The following is a 13,919-nucleotide window of genomic DNA, read 5'->3' on the forward strand; positions in this document are numbered from 1 at the left end:
CTTCAGAATATCAACATACTCACAATATTCACAATTTAGACATCTGACCTGTTGACATGTGAAATTCCAACATTCTTAGAATGTCAACACGTGGGACAGGAGAGTTAGAGTTAGACATTAGTGGTATGTTAGGGTTAAACTGCAAGTAGGGAGGTTAGGGTTAGACACTAGGGGGAGGTATAGGATTAGGGGAAAGGATTAGGGTTAGGGATAGGGGAAGAATACTTACCAGAACTGCCATTCCGTCAGATGTCTGCACCAGAACTTCTCCATACCAAAATGCTGGAAGCCAGAAGCCACCACTAAAGATGTGTGAGTCATTGCTAGACCACTAGTAATGGTCTGCTGACATTTTATCATGTTGACACAGTGTCCACATGATAAATGTCGACATGGTGAATGCCAACATGTTAAGCAAAACTAATATATATGTATATGTGGAAGTTATTCTAATTGTATATTCACTTGAACTAACAACACTATTTTCTAAAAGAGGATTTTTTTAATCTCAAACATTTATATTCTACAAACCCTAACAGACATGAAATGGGACATCAATGCACCTGCGGGTATGCATTTATACTTTTAAAATGTAAACACAATGTTACTAAAAATTAACATCATTTAAGTACAATGTATTTTCCAACATAGTACATAAAATTATTAAGTGTACATATACATAGAAATATATTAACCTTAGTCATTTTTAACAAAACCGGGATTTACGATTTTTTTACTAGGTTTGAATTGTTTTAGTCACATTTTGAATTATTATTTAAAAATGTCCTATCAACTTTTCATTTGTGGAAATAATCATATCATTAAGCAAAGATCTGGCATTTATTTATGCTCTTGTAATTCCACACCTCAAATAGTATAAATAACCACTATACACACATGTAAATGTATATGGTATACAGTATGTAGAGGCCAGTTTCACAGTTAAAATGTTGAACAACGACAACAGGTCAGACTTGAAATGCAGACATGTTAATATTGTGATTTACAACAGTTAAGGATACAAAATTTCAAACATGATGCTTTACCATCAAGTTTGAAGTAAGTATTTATTAGTTTGAGCAAGAACCACTTTAAGTAAAGATTTTTATTTCTCTCAACATTAACAGGAATTAAATGGGATGCAGCTGCAACAGGTAATATGTTACAGTACTTTTCTATTACAATACCACCATTTCAAAATATATTACCAATATTTATGCAGCTGAAAGAATGATAAGGGATTTATAATGATTTATTAACATATATCTTAGTGCAACCACAAAGCGGATTTGCAAATGTTCCCCCATCTTGGTTTATCACAACTACTAATATATAATGAACCTCACTATGTTCTTGGTCTTACTGACCTGTACACACATTATTGGGATGTTCACTCAGAAAATGCTAGATGGAAAATCATGAAATAATAACTAATAAACAACCATTTTAAAAATCAATCATTAATATTGTCAAAATCCTAACAAATGTGACATGGGATGTGATATGGGATATCGATGTATCAGCAGATATTTTTCTTACATTTTTCCTTTAAACTATAAGCACAGTTTAACTAAAATATGTATCATTTATTGAATTGGAATTTTCTAACAAAATAAACAATGTGTAGTTCAATTAATTAAAAGTGAAATATCATGCTTATATGTTAGTATAATTTTATCCTAGATAAGTTTGGCAAAAGCTACAATACCCCACTACATCTTAGAAATGTGCTATTTGATTATAAAAGCCAACAAGATATAAACAAAGACATTAATACACCAGGCAACAGAATGGAGAACACTGAGCAGATGATAATATCTAGGAAATTATCTCAAATGCATAAACCTCAGGTGTTTTTCCAATTTCTAAAAATTCAAACACAATTATATGGATGGGTGGGCATGTCCAAAGAGTAGTCTGGGTCTAAAGCATGAATCAGGACAAGTAGCAATCCAGAGAGTAAGATGAATGGAAAGCAGTGCCATGGCCGGTCGTGAACCATAAAGTAACCAGAATCCAAGTCAATGGTCAAAAAAGGAATTAAGGTAATAAACAGCAGGTGTCTCATGGCTCAGTGTGACTCAGCTTATAGTTTTAACAGCAGCAGAGAGCCAATCAGGTGACTCCTAGGAAGAGGTAATTTCCTGTACTATAGGAAGAGGTGATTTTCTGTCCACTGCTGATGAAAGACTAAGAAAATTTTGGTGTGCCCCATCTGTATTCACCACTCAGACTCATATAGAAAAAAATAATATTTATTGTAGAAGATCATAAACAGTGAGGGAAAGGAACAAATTTTAGTGAAGAACATCTTAAATTAAAGATAAAATAAGTAACAGTCCATAGGAAAGCCAGACAATCCAAGAGAAGGAAACTCAGAAAGCTCATATGTGTGTCTACCTTCATACTGATAACAAAAAAACAAATATATAGGAAGTAATCATATTTGTAACTTTACTTTCAACTAATTATATATTATACATTTGATAAAACAGAACCCCAGCCAGCTGAGTAGTGCAGAGTCAGTGCATCGCTTATCTACATGGGTGTAGACAGATAGACTCTGTCAGCATTAATACAATGTAATGCTTCTCATAAGGGGAGGTCAAGAATAATGAGGAAAAGAGGCATTTACTAAATTCAGTTGAGAGGTATTGGTATACTGAGTAATGATACATTTTAAATTAAACATAAAATCCAGTAAAAGGTGGACCTTTTGAAACTCTTTATATTACAGGAATGAAATGGGATGGATCATCACCAGGTAAAATGTTATGGTTCCTACTATTATACCAACAACTATTGATATCAACTTTAGTAATGAAATAATGACTTTCAAACACACAATATTTATGTATCTCAAAGAAAATAAGGGATATATAATGGTTTATTAATATATAACGTATTCCAACCAGCTTCCCGAAATCTGTAACTGTTGCCTATCTTGGAATATCACCATTTTAATATATAGACTACATTTATTGATCTGTATACACATTGATACAATATTATTTAGCTCTAGTCCATTGTGAGACCATACAGCCTTTTGGAAAGAGCTACAAAATATAAATAACGCAAAAACTGAAAGTGAGGATGATATTACTCTTATATATGAGACCATAATTGTGATAACCAAAGAGAATACTGTATATGTTTATATACACCTAAAGCCTAGGCATATTTGGAAGCTAAAATTGAACATTCATCATAGACTTATGATATTATTTGGTAAAATAGAACCATTTTAAAATGCAAATTTTTGTATTTTCCAAATCCTTAGAGACATAAAATGAGATATGAATTTACCAACAGGTTATATTTCGGGACTGTGATTGTGCAATTGATGATTTTTTATTAAATTGTAATTGATGTAGCTATAATAGATTCAGTGATTAAGAGAATTACATGTACATCACTTGCAAAATAAAGATCACTTTTAAAAAAATAATAATTTTAGAACATGATCCCAGAATTGTACAGTATGAATAGAAATCCTATATATTTAGGGCTCATATTGTTCCAGATTTTTGCAACACATTTCTGTGCCAGAATACAGTGGCATCCCATACCACCATTTCTCCTCTTGCTTTTACATTGCAAAACGATTAAGTTCCATTCATATGCACTGTCCATATTGGCACTTCTAAATTCCACTTCAAACTGGCTAGAAGTGTGTAGTTTTCCTAAACTGAAGACTACTTATGCATTTCAAGTATTATGTTAGCAGAAGTGTATTCCAACAAATGTTTTATTCTATTTGGCCACAAATAGTAAGCTTTTTTTGGTATGATAAAGCATAGATTTTTCCTGTCAATCTGGAAGCTTCAATCTAATTAGTGTACAGAGTGTCAACCAGGGCTGCCAAGCCATCCAGCAACCCTGGGTACTGGGGCCAAAGCAGTTGTAGGAAGCATGGCTATCCTATTATGGACTAGATTCCTATGGGGTATGGTGCTGTAAAGCATGCACCAAGGGTAAGGCCATGGTATTGTGAGGGGTATGGTTACACATTTCCAGCATTCCTACCCTTCCTCCCCTCAGCATCCCTCCTGTCCACAACTCTTTCTTACACTGCTAGTATTAATTTATATATTCTGGAAAGTTGTCATAACTAATGAGGGGGGTTGACACTTATTAACTTGTAGGGAAAGACCCTTTAAGAAAACATATAATAAGTATTAATGCTCTATAATGTATATATAACATCCAGTAAAAAAGGAGTGTCTTGATCTCATAAACCTTTTTTTCTTAACACTATCAGGAATGAAATTGGATTCATCTTCACTAGATAATATGTACAACCTAATAAATGAATTACTAGAAGAAAGTAATGGTTTGAAAAATGTAGCACTTAGTATTTAGTTAAATTAAGTAATAATAGTTGATGTATAATGAGTAATTGACAAATACTTTGATTACCTCCACAATCAAGATATTCTTGAAGTAAAGTTACTATTTGCTTAAAATATAACTGAAATATTTATATTTTCCATATTCTGACAGATATGAAATGGGAAATCAATTGGGACATCAAATCACCAACAGATAATATGTTTACAATTTTCTTTAAACTTTTCTGTAAACAATATATTACTAGTTAACAGAATGCAGTTTAAATTGAATTTTATAACATAATACACAATATTTAAAATACACTGTACCATATCCATCATTTGTATTATAAACCATCAACAGGGTAAGCAAATAAAAAATCCAGCTACCACAAAAGATAGGGAACGGTTAGACACATGAGCTAATGATAAGCTCTAGTAATAAAGGATCTGTCTGAATTACATAAATCTCTATTGTTTCCAAATACTAACAGGAATAAAAGGAGATGCAAATTCACAGACAGGTAAATTTTTACAGCTTTAATATGAATTATTTTAACAATTACTAGTTGTTTTTTTTAACTTAGTAGAAATGTAAAATGTAAAACACTGGGTATAAGTTATTTTAATTATGTGAGTTGGATTTGTTTTTATTTATATACTGAATTAGACATACTATCAGACTAAGAATTAGCACATACATATAATACAGTCATTTCAATCAAATCCTAATATACAGTTTAAATATGTAATTATAAGGTACATGGTTTGTGAGGATTCTGAAAAAAATATGTTATCAGGCAGTTCCCAAAATATGAAAATAAGAACAAAACAGTTAATTCATGGGAAATTGCCAAATTCCAACTAAGAATCTAGAAGAACCCCTCCACCACCACCCCCAACAAAAGTACTTGAAGAACAGCATTATTTGTTTAGTAAAGATATAAAATATTTAAAATAAAAATATGAGTTAATTGTTGTATCTAAAACATACAATCAATAATTAACTCAACATTATTAAAAATCATTTAGATTGTTTTGGTTAAAAATATAAAAATATAACATATACATAAAATATTTATTAAGTAATAGTAATTGTATTTACTTCTCTAAATAATATAATTTGGTAAAACATAACCATTTTGAAACAAAAACATTTATATTTTCCAAATCTTAACAAGCATGAAATGAGATATTAATTGGAATTTTAATTCACTAGCACATAATATGTATACATTTTTCTTTTAAATTAAATTGTAAATAGTATCTTACCATTTAGCTAGGTAACATAAGTACCATTAATCATCTATAAATAAAGTTATCAGCAAAGACACATTCAGTTCGGCAAGATCCAGATAACAAAATGATGATATAAAAGTAAAAAATTAGATACTTGTAGTAATGCTGTTAGCAAGTTCATCTTTAAATTTCACATAAGCACTGTAGATCCTTATAGCATTTAAAAATGTATAGTGGCTTCAATAAGTTAGTGTTTATAGTAAACATAACATTCAGTAAAAGATAACATCTTTCTTTGTTAAACACTAACAGGAATGAAATGGGATGCATCATCACCAGGTAATATATTACATTACATTTCTATTGTACTAACATAATTAAAAACAAATTGAAAAAAAATTATTACTTTTTTTCTAAATATAATACCCAATATTAAGCAACTGAAAGAATAATAATGTAGAGTGCATTGTTGACATATAGGAGGCAATTCAAGTGGAGGGTACAATGCGCACATATTTTTGCCAGAGATGGTAACCTTGGAATTGCAGCCAAATTGCGTTTTTTTTGCACATCTTTATGGGGGCAAGCAAAAAAACAGTGATGCAGGTACAGTATGGAATCTCTTTCTGCAACAAGGTCCACACCTAACTGAATTGACACCATAGTTCGGTATGTCCACCATCAAGCTAATTTGTAATTATTTCCCTTCTTAAATTATTATCAGTCCTATTATATAAATCACCACATTATGTGCAAAGTCTTACTAAGTCTCACATTGATGTGATATGTAGTAGCTAAGGGCCATGGAAAATGAGAAGGAACTCTTGAAAGTATGAAAGACTGTAATCTCATGTGTGGGGCTACCATTATTCTGACAAAGAGTGGACTATATAACACATAGATTTTTAAAAACAAGATTATAAAGATATAAACTAGGTGTTCGAATAATAATAATAATAATAATACTAAATAATTACATTTTAATTTATATACATAATTATTCCTACATTAGACAAAGTTCTATCACTGTCACATAATAGATTTTTGTCATTCAAATCCTGATATATACACCATCCTTCTATACCCAGGTGTAAATGTGCACTGTCATTGAGAAAGCCTGCCAGTCATTGTGAAATCAAACATTTATAGGATCAAGAAAATGGTTATGACAAAATGAAAGACATTATTCAGGGGGGGATTAAATGTGCTGGAAAAACTGCACATTCAACTTCCTCAAAACTTTTTAAAGATTTTTAGCAATATCAAGTGATTAAAAAAAGGTGAATTTTAAAAAATCTCAGAGAAGTTCCCATTGATTTCACTGTGTCCATTAATTTTAATGTGAGTTCAACATACCCAAACTCCATCAAACCTAAAAGATGTTTTCAAGTAAATTAAAGTCTGTAGAATTTTACATCATTAGCTAAATTGGCTAGTTATAGAATATAATGCCATTTGTATATCCTTCTGGACTTGTTTAGTAAGTCAGTAAAAAAAATCAATAGTAAGGGAATGTTTTCAACTTATATATTTATTTCTTTTTCAAACACTAACAGGAATGAAATGGGACACATCATCAACAGGTGACATGTTACAGTCCTCTTCCAATGTAAAACAATTACTGCAAAAAGTGTACTTATGATGAACACTATTGCAATATATCTACAGTATGTAACTGAGAGAAAGATACATTGATGTATAATGGTTTATTAACTTATAACTTATTCCAACCACAAAAAAATAACATATTTCACCATTCCTATTATATAAACAAGTGGTGATACTGATACTATTGCAAGGAGTGAGGTAGCCATGAAAGTGAGCTTGTCTTCAGGATCTTTTTCTAGGGCTCATATTCTGCTCTTCTGAGAACTATACAAGGGGTCATCAAGGTGAAAGTGCCACCATTATTGCTTATTCAGAAGAGCAGTGATGAACAAGGGATGGTTAAATCACCATCACTGGGTTCTTCTGAATATTAAACCCTTGATATAAACCATATCTGTACATTGTCCTACTGATTTGTATGCACACTGATGGGATGTTCAGTAGCTCTTGATTATGGTGAAACCTCACAGCCCATGGGAAAAGTCTAGGAATGCAACTAAAGGAGTTCAAAAAGTATAGTTGATAGGACTACCATTGTTCTGATTAACAAAAGGAAGGGATAATATATATGTATTAAGTAGCCATAAGTGTAGTTACATTTGGAACTAATGCTATTATTTGACAAAACAGAATATTTTGGAAATGCAAACATTTTTAATATTTTTCAAATCCTGATAGACCTTAAATGGAATATAAAATGGACTATCAATTCACCAGCCAGTAAAATATTTAAATTTTTCTTTATACATTACTTCATTTGTAAATGGCATGTCATTAATTAAAATAATTTAGTTAAAATAGAATTTGGTAACTTAATACAATTTGTTTTAAACATGCTATAGCTATTATTTGATGATAAATCTTGAACAAAGAATAAGCAGAGAGTTACCATACTAGACCTAAAATCTATTAATTTCTGTGTTTCCAAATACACACAGGAATGAAATGGGATGGAGAAACAGGTAAGCCCTTGCAGAGCCCTTTCATTGTGTTAATCACTTTACAGTTAGTTATTTTAACGAAACCTAGATCCTTATTTTTCTTACTAAAAATTTAAAATATAATACCCGGTGCTTTAACTTATTATTGTTGTTATTTTAATTATTAACTAGCATGGATTTTTTAATATTTATGTAGTTTAATAAATCCTACCATCAGAATAAAAATTTGTATTTACAAAATAACCCTAGTAACTTAATTACAATCCTCATATACACTATAAACCACCACTCTATGTGCAGGTATAAGTGTACATTGTTTGTGAGAATTAAATAAGAAAAAATATCCATGCACTTCCCAAAAAATATAATAGCACAAAATGCCAGCAATTTAACCAATGGTGCCAACATGTAAAATATAAAAAATACAGAATTGCTTTATTTCTAAGATAAAAACTACATTCAACATAATTATCATCACTATTAAATATAAAACTGTCAAATTATAAAACCAAACACATGAATTTAAAATAATATACACTGAAGTGCCAAAAGTCATGGGATAGCTTCCCTCAGCTCCCTGATGTTTGTAGGTGCAGGCTCTTGGGTGCAAATGGACCTCTTCCCAACATCCCATAAATGCTCAATTGGGTTCATGTCAGGCAAATATGGTGGCCACACACACACACCATTCATTGGAACTCTCCAGAATGCTCCTTGAACCAATTCTGAGCAACATGAGGCCAATCACATTGTACATTATCCTGCTGGAATATTCAATAGTTGTGGTGGTACATGAAGTCCATAAAAGGCTACAAGTGGTCATCAAGCAATGCAACCTAGCAGTTACTAGTCAATGACTCATCAGACTATGCTACATTTAGCCCTTCTTCCAGGGTCTAATTAGTGGTGTCACAACCCCATGTGAGGTGCTATGTCCAGTGATGTAGTATTATCAGGGGCAGTCTGGTGGAATTCTGCTCCCATATCCCATATCAGCTAAATAATGCTACACTGACCTACTTGATATGCATCTGGTACTTACTGCATTGATCGTGGATGTGATTAAGCCATTGTCACTTGTATGTTGCACAGACAATTCTGGCAGGATGCTGCTGGTCATGATCATTGCGTACCTGTAGTTGGCCACTGTGCTGTCCATGGTGGGTAGTAATGCCTTACATGAGGTATTCCCAGTACACATGAGACACCATAGATTGAGGAATGTTGAACATCCACACTACTTCAGAAATTGAATGTCCCATCCATGGGGCACCCACTTTCATGCTTATTTGAACTCTGATAATTCACATCACCTTGTCATGAGCAGCCTAGCCTGTGTTCAAACTGATTCACAAGCAGGTTACAACTGATGCAGGGCTGTGCATTTCCAAGACATCACAATATGGTGATGCCAATTACCATTACATACTGCTATCCCATGACTTTTGGTACTTCATGGTATATCTAGAAATATGTTCTATGGTATAAGTAAAGTAAATGATACTTGGTTTCATAGTATGTATTACAACAACCTCATGGAAAACCTAAGCAATTGAATAAAATGTCAAACAGTTCAAATCCAGGAAGCCTTCATTAGGAACATATGCTAATAAAAACTTTTTGTTGGACATCCAAATCGAGATATATAGAAATATAAGTGTATGCAAATCCTTGATCATATTTAGCAATAAGTAGCCAGCTTACACTTGTACCATCTGATTGTATATCTCACATAATACTGCCAATCAGCAGGTCCATCTTCAAGTTCTACAAAATCATCAGATCTCTCTTAGTAGCTCTTGATAACTTTTTGTAGCTCATATCACCTGATGCATTACTTTATGGTAACTTTCTCAAAGTTCCTGATTACACTGTTTAATGTAAGAATAATGTTCAACAAAAAGGAATGCTTTGAAATTACACATTTCTTTTTTTTTCAAACATTTAAAGGAAAGACATTTGATGCTTCATCACTAGGTAATATATTATAGTTCGTTTATTTTATAATAACATATATTTAAATGTATTTTGTAAACAAAGTAATGACCATGGATGGTTTTACTAATGTGTGTTGAAGGCATAATTATTAGCTCTGGGACATGGTGAAACCACACAACATATTACTAAAGCCATGAAATATAACAGAAATGACCCCATAAAGCATACATGATAGTACACATATGTATGAGGCTACAATTCTTCTGAATCCAAAGAGACAAAGAGTAAATTATTATCAAATCATAGATTTCTTTTATTCAAATCCTGATCCATAAACCACCTTTTTATGCTCAGGTGTAAATGTGCACAGCATGTTAGAATGCCTGCCACCTATGGGCCATGATGAAACCACACAACTCATGGAAGTAGCCAGCCAATGTTTTTTCTTATTTCTCAACCTTTAATAATTCAAACTAAATGACTTGTAAAATGTTTAATTTTTTCACAACTTTCTAATATTTAAAGCAGTTATTTCTGGTTATAAAAAAAATCTGAACCAATGTTGTTTAAAAATCTCAGAGAGGCCTCCATTAATTTCAGTGCACACATTCATTTTAACATTTCCAAACTCCATCGAATTCTACAGGTGGTTTGAAATGTGGAGTGTGTCATTAGTAGCTAAATAATCTGGTTATAGTATATTATGCAAGTTAAATAACCTTCTGGGATTGTCTGGTAAATTCCAATATTATCTTGCGTTGTTTTCAAGTCTCTAGAGTTCAACAGCAGCATAACTTGACAATTTATAGCATCGACAGAGATGCATATGTCTTTAATTGAGTAATTTGTGAGAATGCCAGACACCAAAAGGCTATGGGGAATTCAGTACTTTGTAAAAGAAGAACTTTTTCAGACTCAAAAACCTATTGTTTTTTCAACAATTACAGGAATGAAATGGGATGCATCATCCACAGGTAATATGTTACAGTCCAATTCCACTGTAAAAATACCTTTGAAATCAGTTAAAAATATAACACACGATATATATGAACTGAAAGAATGATAAAGTGATGTACAATGGTTTATTAACATATATACTTTACCATTCCAAAAACCAACAAGCAAATGTGCAATTGTTAACCATGTTGGATTATAACAAATCCTAATAACTAAACTGGAGACAAAACTAATAATATTGCATGGAATTAAGATATGGGAGTTCCCTTTGTAGGTCTATACAATGGGCTCTTAATGCCCACTGTCTGCTCTTCTGAGAACTGGTAGTCCAAATGTTCATCATGGCACATTTGAAACCCGTAGCTTGGTCAGAAGAGCAGAGGGATGACCCGAGGGTGAAAGATCAATGCAGCTGCAATGTACCATCACAGCCCCTACACTTTGTGCATGGTATTACTGATTTGTATACACATTAATAGTATGTTTAGTAGCTCTGGGATATAGAAATTTAACAAAGCACATTAAAAAGCCAGTAAAGGAAACACAGAAATCAGAAAACCAAATAAGGTTTTATATTATTTAGTGTTAAGACCACATTAGCAGAAGTGCCTTGTCTTGGTGGATGACTTACAATTAATTTGCAAATGTGAGTAACTGAGTCTTATGCATGTTATTATCATGTAGAGTGCAGACCTTTTTTCCTGGCTTATTGCAGTGTGCTGGGGAAAATTGTGTTTATTCTTGTCTAAAACTTATAAACCTCTGTTGTTTCCAAAGCTAACATGTGAAATGGGATACAAATCAGCTTGTACAAAGCTCTTTTAATTGTACCAATGATTGTCCATGTTTTGTTAAAATAAATTCAGTAAAGCTCAGAGTTTAAATTATTATTATATTAATTGTTAATTAAAATGAAGGATTTGTTTTTAGTAATATACATAATTAAACATGCAATCAGGCTAAAATTTTATATTTACATGCAATACACATTTAATCCCAATCCTTATATACACTATGAACCAGTAAAAAAGCTGCTTTTTCAATGGAGTTTTCTAACTTTCATCTAGAATAGCCCTAAAGAACATTATTTGTGTATTATAAAATATAAAAAATAAATTCAAATATACATTCAAAATACTATTACTGTTAATTGCTTATGCTAAATAATAACAATAATAATAATAATAACTTTAACAACATAAATAAAACACCATCCATATCACATAGATTATTGCCAGACTATAAAAACAAATACATTTGTATTAAAATAATATACATTAATATGTTTTATTGAATAGGGAGAGTAAATGGTACATGTTTTTATATTTACACTTACATGGGCTCGCTGAAACATGCAGATCATCTACTATAATCTTACAGACATTTCAAACCCATGTAGACTTTATTTGGATCATAGAAGTGCTAAAGGCAGAGATTACTATGAATCAAGGATCATTTCAATCAGTTTCCCTTTTGGAGATTTCCTGATAGAAGTTTATAATTGAACATCTAAATTCATATAGAAAATACAGGAATTTAGGTGTGTGAAGACCCTTGATCATATGTAGTAGTAAATTGGCAGCTACAGATGTGAGCAAATACATCTAGCCTCCTTGCACATTAAATAGCCCTTCTGCTTATGCCAAGCACGGCTCGGTAGTAAGAAGCATCTTTTTATGCAACTTTTTCCTTCAGTTGTGTCTTATTTGAAAAACGATGTGAATAGTGTGCTCAAGCAGCTTCTGCTGATTAAAATGATATGTGGTATGCCTTTATTCTGTGTGCAACTGCAGCTGTTATGCATGTGAAATGCTATGTTACAGTGTCACAGCCACTGACACTGTAACATAACAGTTTGCACGCAGATATAACCGCAGTCTCACACACAGAATATAGGCATGCTGCATATCATTTTAATCAGCAGAAGCTGCTTGTGCATCCTATTTATATCATTTTGCAAATAAGACACAATTGAAGAGAAAATGTTTCATGAAAAGATGCTTGGTGCTACTGAGTGGCATGGTGCTCATGCGTTATGTGCAATGCGACTTGTAATGCATGGAGGATAGATGTATGTGGACACATCTGTAGCTAGTTTTTCATCTTATTGCATATCTCACATAATACTGCCAGTCTGCGAGTTCATCTTGAAGATTTACAAAATCATTGGATTTTTCCTTTTGACTCCTGGTAGCTTTTTGTAGTGCCTTATAGCTTTTTTATTGTCTACTATCCAACGTATTTTGTTAATATATAGTGACTTTCTTAAAGTTTACTGATAACACTGTTTTACACAAACATAGCATTCAGTAATAGAGGAATGTTTTAAATTTATAAATGTCTTTTTCAAACAATAACAGGAATGAAATGGGATGCATCAATTCCAGGTAACATGTTACATACTCTTTTTATTGCACAGTAATAACACATTTTAAATCAGTTATGGTAACCCTAATATAACCCACTACACTATGCATGAGGGTGCTTGCATTGCATCCACTATTTGCATTAATTATGCTATGCGTAGACATGACTGTGGCTGCACACAAAAAAAAATCCAGTAAGTACAAGAGAAAGAAACACAGAAAGCATATACTCTCATACTGTGTATGGAACTACCATTGCTGTAATAGGCAGAAAAGAAAAATAAGTAAATAACAAAAATAAATGCACATCTTAGAGATTCACTGTTTGGTGTTGGAATCACCAACAGGTAAACTGTTGCAGAGCTTTTTGCAGTCTAATAGCGTCACTAATATTAATTTAACCAAACCATAAAATATTCAGGTTTTTACTGAATTTTAAAATATAATACCAGGGGTTTACATACTACTACTACTACTACTACTACTACTACTACTACTACTAATAATAATAATAATAATAATAATAATAATAATCATCA

General features: G+C 32.0%; 1 long non-coding RNA gene across 1 annotated transcript; it reads left to right on the forward strand.

Annotated features, from left to right (window-relative positions):
* Positions 1-2,748: 2,748 nt before the first annotated feature.
* LOC148506207 (uncharacterized) lies at positions 2,749-8,144 on the forward strand. The gene is made up of 5 exons (XR_015869813.1): positions 2,749-2,764; positions 4,826-4,855; positions 5,883-5,909; positions 7,127-7,153; positions 8,117-8,144. It is a non-coding gene; the product is annotated as an uncharacterized LOC148506207 (long non-coding RNA).
* The last annotated feature ends 5,775 nt before the right edge of the window (positions 8,145-13,919 follow it).

The sequence above is a fragment of the Taudactylus pleione genome, unplaced genomic scaffold, assembly GCF_031769625.1.
Source record: "Taudactylus pleione unplaced genomic scaffold, aTauple2 ptg000421l, whole genome shotgun sequence".
Taxonomy (NCBI): Eukaryota; Metazoa; Chordata; class Amphibia; order Anura; family Myobatrachidae; genus Taudactylus; species Taudactylus pleione.